The sequence below is a fragment of the Passer domesticus genome, chromosome 30, assembly GCF_036417665.1.
Source record: "Passer domesticus isolate bPasDom1 chromosome 30, bPasDom1.hap1, whole genome shotgun sequence".
NCBI classification, from domain to species: Eukaryota; Metazoa; Chordata; class Aves; order Passeriformes; family Passeridae; genus Passer; species Passer domesticus.
In genome coordinates, this window is record NC_087503.1 from 490,937 (window position 1) to 516,115 (window position 25,179).

At 48.9% G+C, this 25,179-nt stretch overlaps 2 long non-coding RNA genes across 3 annotated transcripts; both read right to left on the reverse strand.

Annotated features, from left to right (window-relative positions):
* Positions 1 to 2,754: 2,754 nt before the first annotated feature.
* Positions 2,755 to 10,477, reverse strand: LOC135287709 (uncharacterized). 2 transcript variants are annotated; one of them, XR_010351261.1, is made up of 3 exons: positions 10,329 to 10,477; positions 10,039 to 10,216; positions 2,755 to 3,369 (listed from the first exon to the last, which is right to left on the reverse strand). It is a non-coding gene; the product is annotated as an uncharacterized LOC135287709 (long non-coding RNA). The 2 variants fall into 2 exon arrangements; XR_010351262.1 differs by lacking the exon at positions 2,755 to 3,369 and adding an exon at positions 9,741 to 9,764.
* A 5,362-nt stretch (positions 10,478 to 15,839) lies between these two features.
* On the reverse strand, positions 15,840 to 16,876 carry LOC135287710 (uncharacterized). The gene is made up of 3 exons (XR_010351263.1): positions 16,728 to 16,876; positions 16,438 to 16,615; positions 15,840 to 16,120 (listed from the first exon to the last, which is right to left on the reverse strand). It is a non-coding gene; the product is annotated as an uncharacterized LOC135287710 (long non-coding RNA).
* Between the last annotated feature and the right edge of the window lie 8,303 nt (positions 16,877 to 25,179).

Below are 25,179 nucleotides of genomic sequence, written 5' to 3' on the forward strand. Positions count from 1 at the left end.
AGGGCAGCGGGCTGGTAGCGGGGCTGCCAGGGAGAGCTGCAATGCCCGGGCAGGGAGCTGCCATCCCTGTCCCGGCTGCGGTGGGCTTCGCTCCTTGTGTGCATGAGGGATGGCGTGGCCAGAGCACACAGAGCAATTGCAGGGACACTGCTGGGGGGATTCGTGGCCAGCGTCTTGTGGCTGATTCCGTGGGCCCCTCCTCTCTTCTGGCCGATAGAAGAGCTGAGTGGGACACCCTTGATGTAGTGGTTTTGCTTTGCCAATTTAGGATTTCCTGGCCAATATGCCAATTGCTGTGGTGGGTTCAGTGCTGGTTAATCAGCAGTTCGCTCACCAGAATGTATTTACTCATTTCCCCTTTGAGATAGAATTAAGAGAAAGCCAAAGCAGGCTCGAGCCTTTAAAAGGGTATGAAGAACAATTTAAGAGTAACTAAAAGAAAGAGTAATAAGAGTCAGAACAAAACCTTCGGAACACTTCTCCTCCCCCTACAACCTTTTCTTTCCCACTGACAATGTAAAGAGACCAAACCAAAATGTTGAGTCAGTTTACTACCTCTGCAATAGTCTTTTGTCTCTTTGCTTAAGGAGAGAAGTCCCTCTTATTAATGTTATGGAGACTTCTCCATAAGAAAACAGTTCTCTCGTGGCTCTCAATTTCCATGAATAGCAGCCACCCAGGGAAATGTGCAATGCTGAAATCAGTCCCATTTTCCACAAGCTTTTCCCACAGCTGGGTTTATGTGGCATGTCAACTTATGGGCTACTGTTTTAAAGATGAGCTGTTCAAAAGCAAAGTTCTTGTTCTCTAAAATCATCTTCATCTCTAGCAAGAGAGATCTTCTGTTCCTGGGGACACAGGATCTTCATCACTCTTCTCTCTGTCTCTGTTGAAACTTCTCAAAGAATCACAGCTGTGTTAACATCTGCTGACTTTAGCATGGAGGTCTTTGCTCAATACCTACCATTTGAACACTTTCATCTCCCCATACCTTCATGCGTTATAGGGAAAAAAGTATCATTCTCCATATACAGGAGAATTACAAGAGAATTTTGGCCTAAAACTAAAGGCATCTCCTCATCTTTCCCATCTAGGACTTCTTCTTCACGGACCTCAGCCAGGCCTTGGCTGGGCCAGCAGTGTTACCTCTTTGTCGGCCAGAAGGGAAAAGAGAAAGTTCCCTGAGTTTCTTTTGTTTTTAAGATGTGTTTTTCACAGAGGCTTTTGTGTACAGCTTTCCAGATTATCAATTCCCAACGGCAGCCATTGATTGGTTTCCTAGCAGACACGGAGGAAGCTGCCAGCAGCTTCTCCCAAAACATGATGTCTGGGGTGCACAAAGCAGCACACCTTGGCAGGAGGGTCTCCTAGGATTCATGCAGATGTGGGTGCTGACTGTGGCTCTCTTCTTTGTTCCAGCCATTTCAGTCCCAAGGAAAGACACTAGTCTGTCCCGCTGAAACCTGAATATTCACGCCCGGTTTGCCAGAAGAGCTGAAGAATTAGGTCCATCTTCAGGATGCGGTGAACCAGTGTCCCAAGAACAGCACCAGGAGACACTGAACAGGACACCATCTCCCATTGCCGCTGGAGCTCCAGGCACAGCTGATGATTGGTACAGCTGAGCCTGTGGGAAGCTCGCATGGCTTCTGGCCTTTCCCTGCCTGTAGATACCTCCCCCCCTCCAGCCCTCAGACACTGCCCATTCCCACTTCCCCTCCCATATCACCCCTTGTTTTTGGATTTCATTAATAAACGGTTTGGCTTCTTCACTTTGCCTGCATCCCTGTAGAGCTGAAGCAGAACAAATCCGGGGCCCTGGGACACACAGGCCCCTGCTGCCGTTCTCTTCCACACACCGTGTTTTGTGCACAGGAACGAGGGCAGGTCAGGCTGGGCACGGTCCCTGTGCTGAAGCTGCAGTTCCACAACCCTGTGCAGTTACAGATCCTGCTGAGCACACGGAAGGCCAGCAGTGGCACAAGGAGCCTGTGTGTCAGGAGCCACATTGTGTCTAAGGCCCTGCCACATTTGATCCGCTGCTGTGCACGTCAGCAAGACAATGAAGAACAGACAGTGAAGGAAACCTTATGGATGAACTGGTGGGAATGTGACCCTTAGGAGACAATGGTCAATTGATGGGAAGTTAACCTGTGAAAGAGGAACAGCACCCAATGGAGCTGTGTTTGGCATGGAGGTGGCATCAGAAGCCATTGCAGCCTCTTCTCACGTGCTGACCAAGCATGAGATGACGTTATAACAGGAAAAACTCCACTCCAGAGGAGGAGATGTCAGGCCTGGTTGTGGGGTGGAGGGATGAGAGGGACAACATTCATGTCCTTCTGATGGGGGGGATGCCCTGAATGTGCGTGGCCTGCCTGCCCCTCCCAATGAAGCACCATGCTGCATCTCCTGCTCAGTGGCTTTTCACCATTCCAGGGTTTGGTACATATTCTTTGTAAGAGCAGCTGATCAAACAAAACTGGATTTCCAATCACAAGTACAATTAAGTCTTTCTGCATGGGAATCCTCCAGAACCTGTAACACCCCTGATTTTAGAAGAGCCAATCTGAGGATGCTCTGAACCCAGCTGAGAGGGATTCCATGACAGGCATCCATGGAGAGCACAGGGGCTGGGAATGCTGGAAGTTTTCAAGAATAGCATCCTGAAAGCACGGCAGGGCTCCATCCGTGCACAGCATCATCAGGAAGAGGGCAGAACTGATGGAGAAGGAAGACTCGCTCACCATATGATGATCGACAAGTCTCGTCTTTATTCCCAAATCGCCAATTATTATACACCTTTTAATTAGCTCATGCATAGTGCAAAATCCCAGCTCACCATTGGCTAATTAGTTATCAGCTATCTACGTGCTGTTTTGGTATAACTACTTACTACTTTCCCAGGCTGTTTGGCTTTACCACCTGTGTCTGTGCATTTCTTCATCCGTGGGCCAAGGACACAGTTTAATTGGAATGGCAACTCCCCTCATTCTCTATCTCAGTCAAATTAATCTCACAGTGACCTTTAGCTCGGAGCTAGCTTGTTACAAAGCTCCCAACATTTCCCCCGTTTTCTTTTTGGGCCAGAAGTGTTGTTTTCCAAACCCTTCCCATCATCTGACTCACTATTCTTTGTACGCAATTAAGCAAGCATGGTAATGCAAGCATTAGCAATACTATTACACCTAATATCCCTATAGCATACATTGCTGCTCTATTCTGCAATACTGCATGATTTACACTTTGTACATCTTGAGACAGCATGTCCAATATCTGTCTGTCTTCTTTGCTTGTTGAATGGTCAACGTTTCTCTTGCTCTTGATAGAGTTACACATTCTTCATTGAAATCCATCTGGACTTTGCACCTGTTAAAACACAAACAAATCCCACGTCCCTGCAGGACTGAAGAATCTTCTCAAAATCCTGGAGGTGAAGAATGGGTCCTGGTTTCATTTTGCAATGTTACATAAAGAAATGTTAAGATAAGAGTAATTAGGAATCAATTTAGATAATACACACAACAACATATACAAGATCAGAAAATTACTAAACACTACAACACTGAACTTTTATCCCAGAGTCTGCGACAGCTGATAAACCTTAAAATGACAGAGAATTGGAGAAATCATGTCCGGATTCATGTTTCCCCCAACTCCCTCTGAAAATGGCTCAGCTATCATAGATGGTCAAATCGCCAAGTCAAAAGGACTTGAATACTTTTTGATGCAGAAAACATCTGGGTTGATTGTCAGTCACTCCATCCAAATAGAGCTAGAGCTTGGCCAGAGCCCAAACTCTAATTGGTGAGTGTCACTTAACACATTTTTTAAACAGGACTTTTTAAAAACAACTGTTATAAACAAGAAACCTTAGGGTTACAAACTAATCAAACTATCAAACAATTGAATCTTTCTGAAGTTTCTGTCAAGACAGAGATTTTCCAAACACAGCAAACTTCTTGAATTCTCTGCTGGAGTATTCCTGTAATAATAATTAAAAGAACCACAAAACTGGCAATTTGGATAAAAACTTTCAGAAACATCTAAATAGTTAGGAAATAAAAGACAGGATCTTGAAGAGACACGTGTCTTGCAGGTGATCACACAAAAAAAATAGAAAACCACATGAAAGTTGGCTGTAAATACTACAACAATACCTTAATAATAATTCTTATCACAAAAATCAGAGAATTCACATAATGTAATCAACTTATCAACAGCAAGTGTTCAAGGAAGTTAAGACAACCCCTTTTCTAAGCATTCATGTAATATTAACAACAATCACTATCTATCAGCATTACTTACAAAAACTAAAAATAACAAAGGTTATAAACTTAATATAAATAATTCTTAAAACTTTGAATCATTGGGGAATCGACTGATGACCCCATAACAGGGTCTGATTGACCTTTTCCAAATGCTCTGTCTTCCAAGACACCTTGGGTAATTGAATCTTTACTAATACTTTCATCTTTACATGACATTTTGTTTCCCTGGGAATAATTTTTTACAATAAAAGCAGTTCCTCTGGCATTTTGTTACACTGAGATTTCTTACTGATTGACAACAATCATTAACTGAAGGATAACAGGCTGGTAAAACTGGACACTTTGCATAGATATTTAAAAACAAAACTGAGAAAGATGACAGATAATTTTAAACACAAATAATTTCACTTAAAATAAGGACAGTACAAAAACAATTAGCACATTTACATCCATTTATCTAATGCCATCTCTTAATGAATAGAAGAGAGCAAAGACCATAAAGACTATAGTATACAGAAATATTACAGTTTAAATCTTCTCACATGTAGTCCAAACAGAAACTAGGAAGTTTACTTAGACTCTGCCCCCCTAAAAGGTTGCTCCCGCCTCAGGCAAGGGAAAGGCAATGAAGTCATCAAACTTAAAGCTATCAAACCCAAATACTCAATCACTATTAGAAAAGCAAACACATTTACAAAAAAACCTGGGAAACTAACTGTAAAGCCTGTGGAACAGTTGGGTGAAATGCCCCGTATAACATCTGCTGCATGATGAAGCACTGTGTGAATTTGCAGAAGTTTTCCATCCTGATCTTGAAGAAAATTCCTGACCTGTTTTTTCTCAGACACTTGTTTGAATTGCTGTGATGGGCTGGCTGCTGTGGTTGCCAGGAAGCTGTGACAGGGCGGTGCCCTGAGGAATGTCTGCCCGCGCCCGTCTCCGCCTGCTTGGGCACAGCTTCAGCCTGGGCCACTTCGGGGGTGTGGAAAGGAATGCCCTCGCCCGGACCCGCGCAGCCGCGATCTCCTTTGGGCTCCGCTCTGCCTGGATCTCCGCTCGGGCTGGTTCCCCCTGGCTCTGCGCCAACACCCGCAGCCTGCGGGAGCATGTCCCACACCGCTGGTGCTTTTGTGCGCTTGCAAAAAATGAAAAAGCCCTCCCAGCTCCAGCTTTCGGGTTTTGCGTTACTGGTGCGCGTCCGCTGCCGCTACCACCGGCACTGCGCTTGACGCTGCCGCGTATTCGGCCCCCGCGTCTCGCCTTGGCTGGCCCGGCCCCGGCTGGCACTTCCCTCGCGATCTGTGCTCTTTCCCTACGGACAGCTGCCGTGCGAGTTTTTGTCACCGTGCGTGTCACTGGACCCGCGGTGTGCCTAACCGCCGCCGGCACCAAGCATGTCGCCTCTGCAGCGCTCGGTCCGCTCCGCCGCTGCACCGCTGGGACCGCCGCCAGCACCGAGCATGCCGCCGCCACCATACGCGTTCTCGCCGCCGCGTCCGCCCCGGGCTCTCCCGCGGCCCCTGTCGCTTTCCTGGTCTCGAACTTACACCACTCTGTTAATTCATGTACTATATAAGGATTTTGAGAAACTCCTTGTGCATACTCGTAAGCTAACAACTGTGGGAGCTCTTTCTGCAAGTCTATGTCCTTAATCTGCTGCTTTTTTAAAAAGCAAGTAAATAAATCATATGCTGCTTGCCTTTCCATTTCTAATCAGCGCTGTTGCAAGGCTTTCAGACTCCAGCAGCACGTAGGCTGGGACTATCTATATAGCTCCCAGGGCCGCGAACTCTCAGTGGTTCGTTTGCCGTCCCACCCCTTGCTTCAGAGGGACCCGCTCCTACTTCCCGATCCGTGGCAGCCGTGTCCGTCCGTAGTCGTCTTACGGGTTCACGTCGGGGTCAGCCATTTGATGGAGAAGGAAGACTCGTTCACCAGATGATGATCTACAAGTCTTGTCTTTATTCCCGAATCACCAATTATTATACACCCTTTAATTAGCTCATGCATAGTGCAAAATCCCAGCTCACCATTGGCTAATTATTTATCAGCTATCTATGTGCTGTTTTGGTGCAACTATCACTACTTTTCCCAAGCTGTTTTGCTTTACCACCTGTGTCTGTGCATTTCTTCATCTGTGGGCCAAGGACACAGTTTAATTGGAATGGCAACTCCCCTCATTCTCTATCTCAGTCAAATTAATCTCACAGTGACCTTTAGCTCGGAGCTAGCTTGTTACAAAGCTCCCAACAACTATTGATATTGCCAATGCATTTTTCTCCACTCCGCTGGCAGCAGAATGCAGGCCACAGTTTGCCTTCACCTGGAGAAGCTCCAAAACATCTGCACTATATTGATGACATCATTGTATGGGGGAAGATGGCAGCAGAAGTGTTTGAGAAAGGAGAGAAAATCATCCAGATTCTCCTGAAAGCTGGCTTTGCCATCAAGAAGAGCAAAGTCAAGGGACCTGCTCAAGAGATCCAGTTTCTGGGAGTGAAGTGGCAAGACGGACGACGTCAGATTCCCACTGATGTCATCAACAAGATCACAGCAATGTCTCCACCATCCCACAAGAAGGAAACACAAGCTTTCCTAGGTGCCATAGGTTTTTGGAGAATGCACATTCCTGAGTACAGTCAGTTCGTGAGCCCTCTCTATCTAGTCACCCGTAAGAAGAACATTTTCCGCTGGAGCCCTGAGCAGCAACAAGCCTTCGTCCAGATTAAGCAGGAGATCGCTCACGCGGTAGCCCTTGGCCCAGTCAGGACAAAACCAGATGTGAAGAATGTGCTCTACTCTGCAGCTGGGAACCATGGTTTGTCCTGGAGCCTGTGGCAGAAGGTGCCTGGGGAGACTCGAGGCTAACCACTAAGATTTTGGAGTCGAAGCTAAAGAGGGTCTGAAGCCAACCATATTCCAACAGAGAAGGAAATTTTAGCAGCCTATGAAGGAGTCCAAGCTGCCTCAGAGGTAATAGGCACCAAAGCACAACTCCTGGCACCCCGACTACAAGTACTGGGGTGGATGTTCAAAGCAAAGGTTCCCTCTACCCACCATACCACCAGTGCTACATGGAGTAAGCGGATTGCTCTCATAACACAGCGCGCCCGTATTGGAAAGCTGAATTGCCCTGGGATTCTGGAAATAATTACAAACTGGGCAGAAGGTGAAAACTTCAGTCTCACTGATGAAGAGGAACAAGAAGTGACACGTGCTGAAGAAGCTCCACCATATAACCAGCTGCCAGCGGAAGAAACACAATATGCTCTTTTTACAGATGGTTCCTGTCGCATGGTAGGAATGAATCGGAAGTGGAAAGCAGCCGTATGGAGCCCCACACGACAGGTTGCAGAGGCCACTGAAGGAGAAGGTGGATCAAGCCAACTTGCTGAACTCAAAGCTGTTCAACTGGCCCTGGACATTGCTGAAAGAGAGAGGTGGCCAAAGCTCTACCTCTACACTGATTCATGGATGGCAGCCAACGCTCTGTGGGGATGGCTGGAGAGGTGGAAAGAGGCTAATTGGCAGCGTAGAGGAAAACCAGTTTGGGCTGTTGAAGAGTGGAAAGACATCGCTACCAGGGTAGGGAGGCTACCTGTGAAGGTCCGCCATGTAGATGCCCATGTCCCCAAGAGCAGAGCCAATGAGGAGCACAAAAACAATGAGCAGACAGACCAGGCTGCAAAGATAGGCGTGTCCAAGATAGACCTAGACTGGGAGCACAAGGGAGAGTTATGCCTAGCTCGAGGGGCCCATGATGCCTCAGGTCATCAGGGCAGAGAGATGCCACCTATAAGTGGGCACGAGACTGAGGGGTGGATTTAACCATGGACAGTATTTCTCAGGTTATCCATGACTGTGAGACGTGTGCTGCCATCAAACAGGCCAAGAGGGTGAAGCCCCTATGGTATGGTGGGCGGTGGTCCAAGTACAAGTATGGCGAGGCCTGGCAGATTGACTGCATCACACTGCCCCAGACACGCCAAGGCAAGTGCTACGTGCTCACAATGGTAGAAGCCACCACAGGGTGGTTGGAGACCTATCCTGTGCCTCATGCTACTGCCCGTAACACCATCCTGGGCCTGGAAAAGCAAGTCCTGTGGAGACATGGTACCCCTGAGAGGATTGAGTCAGACAACGGGACTCATTTCAAGAACAGCCTTATCAGCACCTGGACCAGAGAACATGGCATTGAGTGCGTGTACCGTATCCCCTACCATGCACCAGCTTCGGGCAAAGTGGAAAGGTACAATGGGCTGCTAAAAACCACCTTAAAAGCCTTAGGTGGGGGATCTTTCAAAAATTGGGAGCAGCATCTGGCAAAGGCCACCTGGTTAGTTAATACCCGAGGCTCTACTAACCAAGTGGGCCCTGCCCAATATGAGCCTTTGCACAGAGTAGATGGAAACAAAGTCCCAGTGGTACATGTCAGGGGTTTGTTAGGGAAGACAGTTTGGATCAATCCTGCCTCGAGTACAGACAAACCCATTTGCGGGGTTGTTTTTGCTCAAGGACCAGGTTGCACATGGTGGATAATGCAAAAAGATGGAAGAACACGATGTGTACCTCAGGGAGATCTGATTGTTGGGTGAGAACCATGTATAAATATCACTGTTTGCTGAATGTTGCCACCATTGTCTGTCTATAGCTGTATATTAGATGTATAATGTATGTGTTTGTAGACTTAAAATATATGTTAGTTTTAGTAGTAAGGTGACGATATGGGGATAAGGGGTGGAATGTCCTGGGTTGACTATATGACGCTTTAATCCCCAATCGTCTTGTTCTCTTTATACTGAAGAATAATTTTTACACCTTTAAGACTCTCTTCCAGACAGTGAAGAGGGCAGGAAAGAAGCGCACAGTTTGTTTTCAGACTGCTCTCACTCCTCCACATTCCTGCTCCTGGACTGTGTTGTCTGCGGATGGACAGACAGCCGGACAGAGCTCCTTTTTTCCCTTTTTCTTGCTTTTAGTTAGTTTTAGCTAGCTGAGGCAAAGAAGTTCTCCGGATTGTGATTTTTTTCATTTTATCTTGGACCTGTTCAAGCCTGCTCTGGACTGAACACCCAGAAGAGCACCGGCAGCTCCACCTGTGGCCCCTGGCCGGGCCTGGGCAGCAGCATTTCCAGCACCAGAGAGACTGATCAAAGACTGAGTGAGCCAAACTGCAACCCGGGGACGGGACTGTTCTGAGTTTGCTTTCCTTGGATCAGTGAGAAGTTTTATTGCTTAATATTGTTTGGTTTCTATTGTTTAATAAACAGGTTTCTTTCCATTTTTCTGCAAGGAGATATTTTCTCCCGAACTGGTTGGAGGGGGGAGGGGCAATTGAATCTGCTTTTGTAGAGAAGCCCCTTTGGGGGTTATCTCCCAAACTTGCCCTAAACCAGGACAAATACAGTTAGTGGCGCCCAACGCGTGGCTTGGGAAAATGGAAAAAAACCTTTTATTGATTGTAGATGTCCCTGTCCATGATGTCCACTGGTCCTGGAAGAAAAGCAAGTGCCACGGTCGGCAGACACTGGCACAGCAGCAGGACTCTGCTACCAGAACTGAGCCTGGCTGGGTCTGGGATGGAGCTTGTGCGGAGCAAAGCAGGCACAGGACAGGCTGTGGATGGCCACCTGAATCCAGTGCCCTGGGTACAATGTCCCTGAGCAGGGAGCACCCAGCCCAGCCCCAGCCTGGCAGCAGGTGACCCACTCTGCCTGTCCTGCTGCTGGCATTGCTCTTCAGCCCAAGATCACGGCCTCTTCCTCACCTTTTCAATCAATGTCCATGTCCTCAGTGGACTCTTCCATATCCACTTCCATCTCCTCTTCCTCATCCACATCCAAGTCCATCTCTTCCTCTCCAGTGTCTTCTCCGTCAATTTCCATCTCCTCATCCATATCAATCTCTGTATCCACCTCCATGTCCTCCTCTCCATCTGGGGCAGCCTGCAGAGGCAGCAAAACCTCAGAGTGGGCTCCCTGTCCCACTCCATCCCCACAGAGCTCCAGCCCACCCGGGCAGGTGGGGGGTGTCCACCTCCATGGAATGGCACCATACCTCCCTCAGGACAAATGGGAGCATCCTGCAGGGCTGGATGATGAAATCCAGGCACTCAGGAGCTGTCAGGAATGATCGGGGTATCGGGGGGATAAGAGGAGTAAAAGGCGAGGGCAGGAGCAAGGTGCAGAGCGTGTCAACACAGCGGCCAAGGGTTGTGTTGTGCCCTTTGCTGGGCGCTGGACGTTCCAGCTGGAGCGTGGGCTGTGACATCACAGTTCCCAGGCTCCATCTGAAGTGGACAGTGGAGACCATGGAATGATGGAGTCCCTGAATGGTTGGGCTTGGAAGGGAGCCTGAAGAAACATCTTGTTCCAAGCTGAGCAATCTTCCCCCAGAGCAGGCTGCTCAGAGCCCTGTTGCCAAGGATGGGGCATGCACAGCCTCTGTGCACAGCCTGGGCCAGTGCCCCACCACCCCCAGTGGAAAAGAGCAGCTTCCTTAGATGCAGCTTCAATCAACCTGCTGCAGCTGAAAGCCATCCCCCTTGTCCTGTCAGCACAGGCCCTGCTGAACACTCTGTCCCCTTCTTTCCTGTGGGAGCCTTCCAGTCCTGCACAGCCACAGGGAGGCCTCCCAGTGTCTCCTGTCTCCAGGCTGAGCATCCCCAGCCCCACTTGCCCAGCAGTCAGTCACATCAGGGCCAGTCAAGGCTGAAGGGTAGCAAATAGCATCAGGAACTGAGAGATGCAAGCTTTAGACCCAGCTTTGTCTCTAAATGTACAAAATTAATAACAGTGGATGGGAAGATGGTGGGACACTGCTTCTGTTCTAACTGGTGATTTATTTTTCTTCTTTTCTGTCATGCTGACCCAGGTTTTTCTGTTTGAAAGGAAGCTTGGCACAATGTCCATTGTCTTCTCCATTTGTGAAACAACACGCGGAGTCTGGGCAGGCTGATGATGCAGAGCAAAACCTGAAAATATACTAGTGATCCTGAGCCTAGGGGATGCAGCTAAACCCAGCCAAAAGGAATTTCTGAAAAGCTGATCCTGGTTTACATTATTTTGAGTTTGGCTTTGCCAACTTCACCAGTCATTTATGAAAAAGCAAACAAAAAACTCAAGCCAAATCAGACATAAACCCAAACAAACAAACAAACAAACAAACCCATGCAGCAAACCAATCAAATAAATAGATTAAAAAAACCCCAAATAAAACCAAAGGGAATGAAGAGTTAGTACTAGTTGTGAGGATAGCACAGCAGGCAAATGGCTGCTTCCCACAGGATCATCATCAAAAGCCACATAGAACAGCTGCTCCAAAATATATCCAAGAGGAGAAAAAGAAAAAGTGATCCATGGCAACTTTGGGGGCAGCTCCACATTCAGGTGAAGGATGAGCACGCAGTGGTACAGATCCAGCATTGCCCACCCTCCAGGCTGCTCTTTGCTCCTGATGAAAGACCCTTGCAGGACTGTGGCCCCTCTCAGTGCAGTGTCAGTCACTCCCAGAGCTCTCAGCTGAGCCACTGGCATTTGCAGAGTGACATCCAGGCACAATCCTGCTGCCTGCTGAGCACCTGTGGAAGATCCTGAGCATCTTCATGCCTAGCAGCACAAAACAGCTCAGGATTTCTCTGAACTGCTTTTCAGGGGAGGTTTCCATATCCCTGTGAGATCTGTTCATCCCTCAACACGTCTGACTTGGTGTACAACGATGCATTTGGGTTCCTCCCTTCCTCCTGTGTGCCAGTGAGAAACCATCCATGGGAATGGAGGATGTTGTGTGCAGGGCAATGTATTCCTGGCTTGCCATTTTGCTTCACTGTCACTCAGTTGAACATGGTCCCTATCTAAGAAGGACTTCGGAGAAATGGGTAGGAATTTTGGCTCTGAGAGGAGCAGAAAGCACATTTTCTAGACCACATTGCCAGCAGATGCCATTTGCCTGGCAGAACAGTGATTGCCACTCATCTTCCTGGGAAGAATGTCAAGACCCATTCAGAGATCCCAGGTTCAGCTGGCCTTTGGCTTTGTCTACCTCATTTCACACATCCACTTTCAAGGGCCATTAGAAGAGGCACATGTCTGCCTTGCTACCCAGAAGTGCTGTAGTTATTCCCAGGAAAAAAAAAAACAAAAACAAAAACAAAAACTGGCTGTCCTGTGGTGTGGTAGAAATCCCATCACAGTTGTGACTCTGTGAGCAAAGACAACCGGTGCTTTTTGGGGCTGTAACAGCTGAGAGTGTGGCAGAGCAGGTTTGATATTCTTTTTAGAGTCCTGAAAACATTGTTCCCAAACAATCTTTCTCTCCTGTCTTCTGTCATCAACTGTGGAACAGAGGAAATGGAAGGGATCAGAGGTTTGTTTAAATTTGCGCTTATTTTTAAGTCTTCAAATAGTGTCAGCTCGATGCGTGATACTTTAGAAATTGGATGAGTAGCACCTATTTCATCCCAGCGAGAGGTGGGATTGAAGACTTCCAACTACAGAAACACTGGATGTGCAAGAGCTCAGTTTTCCACCCCTCACACAAGTAACTTGCTCTACTATTTTCAGCAGCCTCAGCCAGATCGATTAAAATACTGCTCCAAACAACAACAGAATGAAAATCTTCCACCAAATGGGGAAAAGGAAGAAAAGTGGGCCGCAGCCCTTTCTTCAGAGCTTGTGTTGATTTTGCCAAGTCACATGCAAAAAAGGTTTGCCATCTTTCTTTCCTAGAAAAATGCAGCTCTTAAATAGAAATCTATCTCTGAGGCTGCTAAGTTGAGTGCGATTTTAGAGCTGGGAGGAGCAAAACAGGTTCCAGAGAAGCTGTGGTTGTGTCACCTTTGGAAGTGTTCAGGGCCAGGTTGGATGGGGCTTGGAGCAACCTTGTTTGCGGAAGGTGTCCTGAGCCTGGTGAGTCCCTGAAAAGAAACTTTTGGTTTTCCTGAAATGCTGCCTTTGCAAGGGGAGGTCACAACTACCCCAACTAATTTGAAATGCCCTGAGCAGAACCCAACTGTTTTTTCTCACAGGTGAGGAGGGATTTTCACTTGTATTTTATGGGGGATTTTGACAGGGCAGAGCAAGAGCAGCTGAATGTATTTGACAGGCAAAGAGGGCCAGTGTGGCAGCAGCTTAATTCCATGGAGCTTTTCCTTCTGTGATCCTGTACAACCTGAGGCAGCACTCTGGGGCTCTTGAACCTGGCAGCTGGGCAAGTTAATCATTGGAACAAGTGATAAATTAAGCTGCTCCACTCTCTTGAGCATGGGTGTGATGAGCCTTAAGTAAACCTGTGAGCACTTGTCAGGATGGGAGCTTGTTCTTTGCCAGGGAGGAGGGAGAAAATATTGCTTGGAGTAAATAAAGCAACTCTGCTTCCCCTGGAAGAGGAAAAGAAGGAATTAAACATGTGAATGCTGCATGGAGTCATTTGCACAAGGCTATATCTCGTCTGCTAGGCAGGAATGTTCTCAATAAACCAGGCTTCTCCTGATCATTATTTTTCTTGGTTTCCACCACACGATACAAGAGACTCTCACCTGAAAAAAGCAAAACACCCTGTAGGGAGGCAATATTTCCTTTCTTCAGGCGTTCCCTTTTTTTGTTCTCTCCAGAGCTCTCCCTTCATTTCTGCTGCTGTTTGGAGCACGTGCTTACCTCTTTGCTGATCCCCTGGGCTTCTTTTGGCTCTGGGTGTCATGGACACTATTAATGGTGGGTTCTTTCCCCTCCATCTTCTTCTGTTTCTTCATGTGGTTTACCTTCATTTACCTGTTGGAATGATGGATTTTTCTCACCCTTTATTACTCGGTGCTTTTTCTTCATTCTCCAAAACCAACTTCTCACTTGCCCTGTGGCTGTTAGGTGCCAGTTATGGGAGCATGAATTCTTTCTCTAGCCCTTGTCTGAGCTTTCTCGGGGAGCTGAGAGCTCTTTGGGGTTCAACTTGACTCACTTCAGCGCCTTCCTTGCTGCTGCCTGTGTCCTCCGACACTTGAAGGGAATAAAGTCTCAGTGTGGAGATGACAGCTGTGAAATGATGGCTCTTTTGGAGAAGACAAGAATGCTGTTGTCAGTCTTTTCAAGGATAAACTGAGCACCTGGTTTTGGGGAGAAACAGGCTCAGCTCAGCACAGAGGTGGCTGTTGCAATTGCCCAGGTTTGGAGGGAAGGCTGCAGCTCCTGGGGGTGTGTTGGTGTGGGGCTATAAGGTTTGTGCTGGGTCCCTGGAGCAGTGGGAACACCCCACTGCGAGAGGCACATCAGGAAATGGGTGCAGAAAGGGCCTGAAGTGTGACCAGCTATAGTGAAGGGTTCCATAGGAAATCATATTTTTACTGAGATTTTGGACAATTTGAGGCTCCTTCTCGTGTCCTTTGCCCGATGAACATTCCCCCTTTGCAAGAGCTTGGGGAATCCTGAGCTCACACAATGAAAATCCCTGATCATGATATCTTTTTTCTATCCTTTGATGTTGTCATCCCAGCAGGAGTCAGAGGAAGAGAATATGTGTGACCTGCCTGGCTTTAACAATGTGCCAGGAACAATGCCATGGAGAAGCTGGTCAGAGGAGCATCTGAGAAGTGTGTGCTACATCAGTGATGTCCTACTACTGATCTTTGCACAGAGATGAAAAAGTATCAGTTTGCATGGCCTGAATGTCTGGCTCTGGACATTCTGCATTACACAAGATGTGCTGAGCTCATCTGGCTCTGAAAGATCATCTCTGCACCTTAGCCAGGAACAGCATCAGAGTTCTGAACAGATTCATCAAAATCAGTCATAACCCAGAGGCAAACTTTGGCAATACACATGTGTGGCAGATGAGGAGACCAAATGCTTCCATTCTTCTTCTTGGAGAATGAATTCAGCAGTAAAATAATCCTCTCTCTTGGCATGAAAATACTTTAGTTTCAGCTCTGCCCCAGACTATCAGTGTCAAGGATTTCTCAGGGTGCTTGGGGGTAGGCTCTCCCCCTGCAGCGCTCTGCAGGTTGGTGCTAATGCCAGATGTTCCCTCAGGTTCAGATGTTTTGCTGCCTGAGCAGAGAGTGCAGAACAGGGATTACAAGCACTGGCATTTGCTGTGCTAGAAAGTGCAAGGGACAAATTTGTGCCAATGAACTTCACACCTTGAACTAGGAGGATCAATTCTTCTTGTGCTCAGCAGAGTCTGGGGACAGAGAGGGTTTCCAAAGGAAATCTTAGTCCGTGTGGGGCTGAGGCTCCCTCCAGGCTGGCTCCAGCCCCTCAGGGTGCCCACAGCCCAGTGCTCCCTCCTTAGCCCTGGGGCTGCCCAGGGAAGAGCCATGGCTGAGGCTCTGCAGGAGCACACAGGCTCAGCCCTGCTCCAACATGGGATCCATGGGCCAGGGCACGCTGGGCTTTGCCCCTACAGCTCCCAAGTGTGTCCAGAGAAACTGCAAGCAGAGGCTCACCTCTGTCAGTGGGACCCCTCTGTGCACAGGGACCCCCACTCCTGGGGAGGCTGTGCCAGGGACCTCCAGCCCTGGCAACCTGGAGCAAGTGGAAAGCACAACTTTGCAAAATGCTGCCTGTGCCTGAAGCAAATGCAAAGAGAACTGGGGTGTGAAAAGTAAAATTTGTTTATTACAGAAGAACAGTAGCAAAAATACAGAACATATTTACATTGTAAGAATATGTGTAACAACAACAACAGTCGATAGAACATATATACAGAAGAACCTATCTAAAAAAAAAAAAAAAACCAAAAAAAAAGAAAACATATTTACGGAAGACAAAAAGCCCTAAAACCTATATCCTAAAGACAACAACAAAGTCTAAAACATATGTACAAAAGGGTGGCATCTCTCTCCATGATGTCCACTGGTCCTGGAAGAAAAGCAAGTGCCACGGTCACTGCAGTCAGGCACAGAGGGTTCTTCCATGTGCCCCCAGGCTGGCAGACACTGGCACAGCAGCAGGACTCTGCTACCAGAACTGAGCCTGGCTGGGTCTGGGATGGAGCTTGTGTGGAGTAAAGCAGGCACAGGACAGGCTGTGGATGGCCACCAGAATCCAGTGCCCTGGGTACAATGTCCCTGAGCAGGGAGCACCCAGCCCAGCCCCAGCCTGGCAGCAGGTGACCCACTCTGCCTGTCCTGCTGCTGGCATTGCTCTTCAGCCCAAGATCACGGCCTCTTCCTCACCTTTTCAATCAATGTCCATGTCCTCAGTGGACTCTTCCATATCCACTTCCATCTCCTCTTCCTCATCCACATCCAAGTCCATCTCTTCCTCTCCAGTGTCTTCTCCGTCAATTTCCATCTCCTCATCCATATCAATCTCTGTATCCACCTCCATGTCCTCCTCTCCATCTGGGGCAGCCTGCAGAGGCAGCAAAACCTCAGAGTGGGCTCCCTGTCCCACTCCATCCCCACAGAGCTCCAGCCCACCCGGGCAGGTGGGGGGTGTCCACCTCCATGGAATGGCACCATACCTCCCTCAGGACAAATGGGAGCATCCTGCAGGGCTGGATGATGAAATCCAGGCACTCAGGAGCTGTCAGGAATGATCGGGGTATCGGGGGGATAAGAGGAGTAAAAGGCGAGGGCAGGAGCAAGGTGCAGAGCGTGTCAACACAGCGGCCAAGGGTTGTGTTGTGCCCTTTGCTGGGCGCTGGACGTTCCAGCTGGAGCGTGGGCTGTGACATCACAGTTCCCAGGCTCCATCTGAAGTGGACAGTGGAGACCATGGAATGATGGAGTCCCTGAATGGTTGGGCTTGGAAGGGAGCCTGAAGAAACATCTTGTTCCAAGCTGAGCAATCTTCCCCCAGAGCAGGCTGCTCAGAGCCCTGTTGCCAAGGATGGGGCATGCACAGCCTCTGTGCACAGCCTGGGCCAGTGCCCCACCACCCCCAGTGGAAAAGAGCAGCTTCCTTAGATGCAGCTTCAATCAACCTGCTGCAGCTGAAAGCCATCCCCCTTGTCCTGTCAGCACAGGCCCTGCTGAACACTCTGTCCCCTTCTTTCCTGTGGGAGCCTTCCAGTCCTGCACAGCCACAGGGAGGCCTCCCAGTGTCTCCTGTCTCCAGGCTGAGCATCCCCAGCCCCACTTGCCCAGCAGTCAGTCACATCAGGGCCAGTCAAGGCTGAAGGGTAGCAAATAGCATCAGGAACTGAGAGATGCAAGCTTTAGACCCAGCTTTGTCTCTAAATGTACAAAATTAATAACAGTGGATGGGAAGATGGTGGGACACTGCTTCTGTTCTAACTGGTGATTTATTTTTCTTCTTTTCTGTCATGCTGACCCAGGTTTTTCTGTTTGAAAGGAAGCTTGGCACAATGTCCATTGTCTTCTCCATTTGTGAAACAACACGCGGAGTCTGGGCAGGCTGATGATGCAGAGCAAAACCTGAAAATATACTAGTGATCCTGAGCCTAGGGGATGCAGCTAAACCCAGCCAAAAGGAATTTCTGAAAAGCTGATCCTGGTTTACATTATTTTGAGTTTGGCTTTGCCAACTTCACCAGTCATTTATGAAAAAGCAAACAAAAAACTCAAGCCAAATCAGACATAAACCCAAACAAACAAACAAACAAACAAACAAACAAACAAACAAACCCATGCAGCAAACCAATCAAATAAATAGATTAAAAAAACCCAAATAAAACCAAAGGGAATGAAGAGTTAGTACTAGTTGTGAGGATAGCACAGCAGGCAAATGGCTGCTTCCCACAGGATCATCATCAAAAGCCACATAGAACAGCTGCTCCAAAATATACCCAAGAGGAGAAAAAGAAAAAGTGATCCATGGCAACTTTGGGGGCAGCTCCACATTCAGGTGAAGGATGAGCACGCAGTGGTACAGATCCAGCATTGCCCACCCTCCAGGCTGCTCTTTGCTCCTGATGAAAGACCCTTGCAGGACTGTGGCCCCTCTCAGTGCAGTGTCAGTCACTCCCAGAGCTCTCAGCTGAGCCACTGGCATTTGCAGAGTGACATCCAGGCACAATCCTGCTGCCTGCTGAGCACCTGTGGAAGATCCTGAGCATCTTCATGCCTAGCAGCACAAAACAGCTCAGGATTTCTCTGAACTGCTTTTCAGGGGAGGTTTCCATATCCCTGTGAGATCTGTTCATCCCTCAACACGTCTGACTTGGTGTACAACGATGCATTTGGGTTCCTCCCTTCCTCCTGTGTGCCAGTGAGAAACCATCCATGGGAATGGAGGATGTTGTGTGCAGGGCAATGTACTCCTGGCTTGCCATTTTGCTTCACTGTCACTCAGCTGAACATGGTCCTTGTCTAAGAAGGACTTCGAAGAAATGGGTAGGAATTTTGGCTCTGAGAGGAGCAGAAAGCATATTTTCTAGACCACATTGCCAGCAGATGCCGTTTCCCTGGCAGAACAGTGATTGCCACTCATCTTCCTGGGAAGAATGTCAAGACCCATTCAGAGATCCCAGGTTCAGCTGGCCTTTGGCTTTGTCTACCTCATTTCACACATCCACTTTCAAGGGCCATTAGAAGAGGCACATGTCTGCCTTGCTACCCAGAAGTGCTGTAGTTATTCCCAGGAAAAAAAAAAAAAAAACACAAAAACTGGGTGTCCTGTGGTGTGGTAGAAATCCCATCACAATTATGACTCTGTGAGCAAAGACAACCGGTGCTTTTTGGGGCTGTAACAGCTGAGAGTGTAGCAGAGCAGGTATGATATTGTTTTTAGACTCCTGAAAACATTGTTCCCAAAACAATCTTTCTCTCCTGTCTTTTGTCATCAACTGTGGAACAGAGGAAATGGAAGGGATCAGAGGTTTGTTTAAATTTGCGCTTATTTTTAAGTCTTCAAATAGTGTCAGCTCGATGCGTGATTCTTTAGAAATTGGATGAGTAGCACCTATTTCATCCCAGTGAGAGGTGGGATTGAAGACTTCCAACAACAGAAACACTGGATGTGCAAGAGCTCAGTTTTCCACCCCTCACACAAGTAACTTGCTCTACTATTTTCAGCAGCCTCAGCCAGATCGATTAAAATACTGCTCCAAACAACAACAGAATGAAAATCTTCCACCAAATGGGGAAAAGGAAGAAAAGTGGGCCGCAGCCCTTTCTTCAGAGCTTGTGTTGATTTTGCCAAGTCAGATGCAAACAAGGTTTGCCATATTTCCTTCCTAGAAAAATGCAGCTCTTGAATAGAAATCTATCTCTGAGGCTGCAAAGTTGAGTGCGATTTTAGAGCTGGGAGGAGCAAAACAGGTTCCAGAGAAGCTGTGGTTGTGTCACCTTTGGAAGTGTTCAGGGCCAGGTTGGATGGGGCTTGGAGCAACCTTGTTTGCGGAAGGTGTCCTGAGCCTGGTGAGTCCCTGAAAAGAAACTTTTGGTTTTCCTGAAATGCTGCCTTTGCAAGGGGAGGTCACAACTACCCCAACTAATTTGAAATGCCCTGAGCAGAACCCAACTGTTTTTTCTCGCAGGTGAGGAGGGATTTTCACTTGTATTTTATGGAGGATTTTGACAGGGCAGAGCAAGAGCAGCTGAATGGGTTTGACAGGCAAAGAGGGCCAGTGTGGCAGCAGCTTAATTCCATGGAGCTTTTCCTTCTGTGATCCTGTACAACCTGAGGCAGCACTCTGGGGCTCTTGAACCTGGCAGCTGGGCAAGTTAATCATTGGAACAAGTGATAAATTAAGCTGCTCCACTCTCTTGAGCATGGGTGTGATGAGCCTTAAGTAAACCTGTGAGCACTTGCCAGGATGGGAGCTTGTTCTTTGCCAGGGAGGAGGGAGAAAATATTGCTTGGAGTAAATAAAGCAACTCTGCTTCCCCTGGAAGAGGAAAAGAAGGAAATAAATATGTGAATGCTGCATGGAGTCATTTGCACAAGGCTATATCTTGTCTGCTATGCAGGAATGTTCTCAATAAACCCTGCTTCTCCTGATCGTTATTTTTCTGGGTTTCCACCACATGATACAAGAGACTCTCAATAGACCCCTGTCTCCCCACCCCCAGCGCCGCAGCCTCCCCCAGAGGATGTTCCACGAGATCGACCTCAGAGCCTGACACGGGGACGGGGGGCCGAGGCCCTGGGGGGTGGGACAGGGGGACAGGGACCCCCGGCAGCGTCCCTGTATCCCCCAGGCCAGAGCCTGGGCAGGGCTCCTTCATCCTGTTACAAACGAGGGCTTGAGAGCACTGAAAAAATCCCAGGAAAGATATCAGCAAAAAACGTATTTGATATTAAGTGACAGCACCACAAAAATTCCTCGGCAAGAGTCACTCTGCTCCTGACTGGACACTTCAGGCACACCGAGAAAACAATCCAACAACAAAACCATACCATACCAAACCAAACCCAGGCAATCAAACCAGAAATGAGTAACAAATCCTATGGAAAATGTGGTTTTCAATCCTGTGGAAAAGAACTGTCCCTCTTGGCCAGGTGATCATTGCCAAAATTGAAGTTTCACCTCCAACATTCCCTGTTGTGACAGGCTGGAGGAGATTGTTGGCTGGAAACATCTTGTGTGTGGGGGAGGAAGAAGCAGGTCCTGCCTTGCCCTGCCCCAGAACCCCAGCACTGCCCTGCCCTGGAACCCCAATCCCCCCAGTGTCTCTATCCCAGCCCAGCTGTGGCTGCCAGTCCCTGGCACAGCACAGGCAATGCTCCACAGCCACCTCTGGAGCCCCAGCCCAGCTCCTGAGTGACCAAATGAGCCCAAGTCCCACCTGGGTGAAGGGCCCAGCAAGACCAAGGGGTATTGAAGGCTGACCACAAGGCAAGCACACATCTTGACTCTGCAGCCTCTTGGAATTTCTGTCTGAACGCTGCTGGAATCCAGGAGTTGGTATCTCTGTGTGTGCTTCTTAAATCTTATTTTTCTCTCTTTCTATGTCGACTTCTATTTCTCTCCTCTGTCGAATTTTGATGAACTTAAAGTTTATCAGGCTTAGAGTTTGTCAAGTGGAATGGCCAAGTTAATGCTTCAGAAATGTTTTTTTGTTGATTGAATGTCATATTAAACCTTTTGCCATAGTTTCTCTGATTTTCTAGAGTTGCCAATAAAAGCTGCTTTGAGATCCTCAAAATCTCTTGTACTGGTATTTCTCCAGTGCCTCCAACTCAGAGGACACAAACAATTGTAATTCCTTTTAAATGTCTCCTTGAGACAGTTGTTTGGGGGATGGGAGTCAGGGCTTGTCTGTCCTGCTTGGCACAGCCCAGGCAGGGCTTTCCCAGCCACATTCCACACTCCATTTCCCAGCTGGAGCCGCTGGTGCCTCTGAGTTCTGCTGGCCCAGCCCCAGGGATGCTCTCCTTGTCTGCCCATTCCCCCACGGTCTCTGGGCAGGGATGGCCTCAGTGGGGGCTGCTGACATCCTCAGCAACTTGGAGGCTGCTGCTGGATTTCACTGCTCCAGAGGCTTGTTCAGCCTGCAGCTCTTCAGTGCAGGAATTCAGTGTCCCAGGGCTCATTAACATTCAGAACACCTTAACAAGCCAAGCCTTTGGGAATAATTTGATTTTAGCTTTCAAATATTGTGTGGTTAATTCAACACATTTCATAAGTGTATTCAAAGTGAATGTATAATTGAATGAATATTTACAAAGAGAGAATATTTACAATATTACAAAGAATATTTACATTTTTTAGGTCCTATTTTTTTTTCCTGATCATAAATTGATATGTGCAATCTACAATTGGCACTGAATCCAAGTACCTCCTCATGCAGTTTGAATAGATATGAATAGATATAGCAAACACCCTTCATGCTGAAAATCAATCAGACTCTGTCCCTACCCCCTCCCCACCATTTCCCCCATCCAAGCCCTGGCACTCAGAGCAGCCTTGTGCAAATCTGAGCTCCCTCCAGCCCAGGCTGCACCTGCAGCTTTCAGCTGCTTGGCTCCAACTCCCACCTGCTTTCCTTGGAGAAGGATCTGCCTGAGACACAGAGGGATGTTCATTTATTGTCAGCCAACAAAGCCAAGAGAAGGCACAGCTCCATCAAATGCAAAAGTCATTCTTCTCCCTGGCTCTGCCCTGCCCCTGATTCCCGCAGCCTGTCCTGTTTCCTTCATCCCTGTCCTGTTTCCTTCATCCCTGCATTGTCAGGCACTTTCTGGGACAAGGGAGCTCTGCTTTGGCTATGGAGGGAGGTCCAAGTGCAGCCACTGGAGTGGGAACCACAACTCATCAGGTTTGTGCCCTTTGAGGGACCAGGAATTGGTGAGACTCAGAGGCACAGAAGGGTTTCTCTTCATGGCCAATATAAAAAATGTGAACATGATAAAATTTAAGAAATATCAAACCCCTTCCCTAACTACCTTGTGATATCCCAGCAACATTTGACATGTCCACCATCCACAAGGGATTGCCATACAGGAAGGATTTTAGACAGAGACTTAAGAAGAGGTGATAGAAAAGATAAAACTACAACTAAGATGCTGACTAGAGAGGTATTTAAACTTCAGAGAAATTGGGCAAGTCCCTGAAGCTCAAAGCATGAAGCCTGGGATGCACATTGGAATGACCTGAGAACAGCTGCAGGAGGAAATGTGGGAGCAAGGGGAAGGGCATAGATCCAGCTGCCCTAATGAAGAGATGTCCTTAGACATGGCCATTTTAACAGGAGAGCTGGAAACACCTGAAGGACAGGGTCATGAAATATTAGAGTGAATATTGGTGGCTCATGTAGAAGGGAAGATCAGAATTTCTTCTCCTGCCATCAGTTGAAGAATCCAGTAGATCCAGGAAATTCCTGCTCATGGTGGGAATACTTTGCCATTTCTTCAAAGCACTCAAGTGACCCAGATAATAAAGATTCACTTGTTTATTATGAAAGTAACAAGTGTTAAAACCTGTGTCCCTTTCCAGGCAGACATCAGCTGTGTGCCCATAAACAGGCAGTGCCACTTGTACCCTGAGGTGCTCAGCTGGGATTGGATCTCTCTGAGAGCACCTGAGGGAGAGCAGAGCACCTTGCAAGCTGCAGGTCCCTGAGAGCCCTGCAGGGCTCCTGTCCCATTAACATCTGCTCTGCTCCAGTCTGAAACAGGGCCCAGCATGGTGCTGGGATCATCAGAGAGCTGAGGTGTGTGCTGGAATTCCATGCTCTCCCCATGCCGCAGCAGCCCTCCATTTCCCTCCTCCAGCCTTGGTCTCCAGCACAGCCATGGAGGCTCTTTGGGCTCCTGACTCTTCCTGCAGCCCCCAAGGGCAGCTGAGCTCTGCCTGCGGCACAGTCAGCCCTGGCCAGCGCAGGCCATGCTCAGCAATTGCTTGTGTGTGCCTGGCCTTGCTGTCAGCCCTGGCAGCGGCTGCGTGGCCCCTTGGTGGCCCTGTGCTGGCCCTTGGTGGCCCTGTGCTGGCCCAGCCATGGCGGCCCAGCCCCTGTGCAGGCCCAGCCCAGGCCAGGAGCATTGCGGCTGGGAACGGCCCCTGTGCCGTGCTGCCCACAGCAGCCTTGGGGCTCTGTGCCCCATGGCCTCCCTGCTGGGCAGCCTCTGCCAGCTCCTGCACAGCCCCTGGCACCTGTGGGCCTGCTCAGACAGCCCTGCCCCGGGCTCTGCCGGCCTCTGGGCCAGCAGAGAGGCCGGCCAGGGCTGGCCATGGCCGGGAACAGGCCCTGAGCCCCACAGGAGGATGGAGCTGGGCCACAGCCAAACTCAGCCCAGGGCAAAGCTGGGCTCAGCAGCCAGGGCTGCCAAGGCCTGGGGACAGAGGCTGGCGGTGACAAATGTCCTGGGCTCCCTCCCTGCTCTGTCCGTGCCCCCAAGGGCACAGAGCAGCCTCCTCTCTGGGGCACTTGCCTGTTTGCAATGCCTTGCACAGGCGCTGGCCCTGCCCCACAAGGCCTGGCCTGAGTCCTGCCCCTGCACGCTCAGCCAGGCTGAGATGGACACTGATGGTTTCTGGGGCAGGCTCTCTGAGCCCAGCCCAGCTCCCTGCAAGCTCTGCCAGCTGCCCTGAGCTCTGGGCAGCACCAAGGGCCTCTCCCCAGCCCAGCCCAGCCGGCTCTGGCCCCACAGCTCTGCTCAGGCCAGGCTGCTCTGGCCACTGGCCCCACGGCCTCAGCCCCTGCCAAGGGCACAGCAGCAGCTGCAGCTCACACAGGACTCTGCCCCAGCCATGGCAGAAGGTGCTGGGACAAGGCCAAAGGAGGCTCCCTGGCTGCCCTGCTCCCCTCTGGCTCAGGTGCTGAGAGCTCTGCAGCCCCTGCTGCCATCCCATGTGCCCAGGGCAGCACAAAAGCCCTGGCCTTGGGGCCCTCAAGAGCTGCTCCTGCTCCAGGCCCAGGGCCTATCCCAAAGCTGGGGCAGCCACAAAGCTGTGCCCATTTCTGTTCATTGCTGCTCTGATGGGGATGGATCCTCAGCCACTTGGAGGTTGATGATGAATTTTCCTACTCCCAAGGCCTCTTCTTTCTTGAGCTCTTCAGTTCAGGAATTCAGTGAGAAAAGCTCATAAACATTTGTTCAACATGCCCAAAGAAGAAAAGCCATATGGAATAACAGAAGTTTTCAAGTTTCTCTAATTAATTAGACAGATATCTGAAGTGTATTCAAAGTGTATATACTGTCTTGAAAACAATGCAGAGAGAACAGTTTGTTCTGTTTAATTTTTTTTCCTGTTTATAGATCGATATCAGCAATGTCCAGTTGATATTGAGCCCCAGCACCTTCTAATGCAGACTGAATAGCTATGAAAATCAAGACCCTTCATGGCTGAGAGTCAATCAGACTGTGTCTCCTGCCCCCTCCCAACCATTTCCCTCATCCAACTCCTGGCACTCCTATGGACCAGGAATGATGTCACCAGCAGGACCAGGACAGCAATTCTTCCCCTGTGCTGGGCACTGGTTGGGCAGCACTTTGGGTGCTGTGTCCAGTTCTGGGACCCCAAATTTAGCAAGAACGTGGAGGGGCTGGAGTGTGTCCAGAGAAGG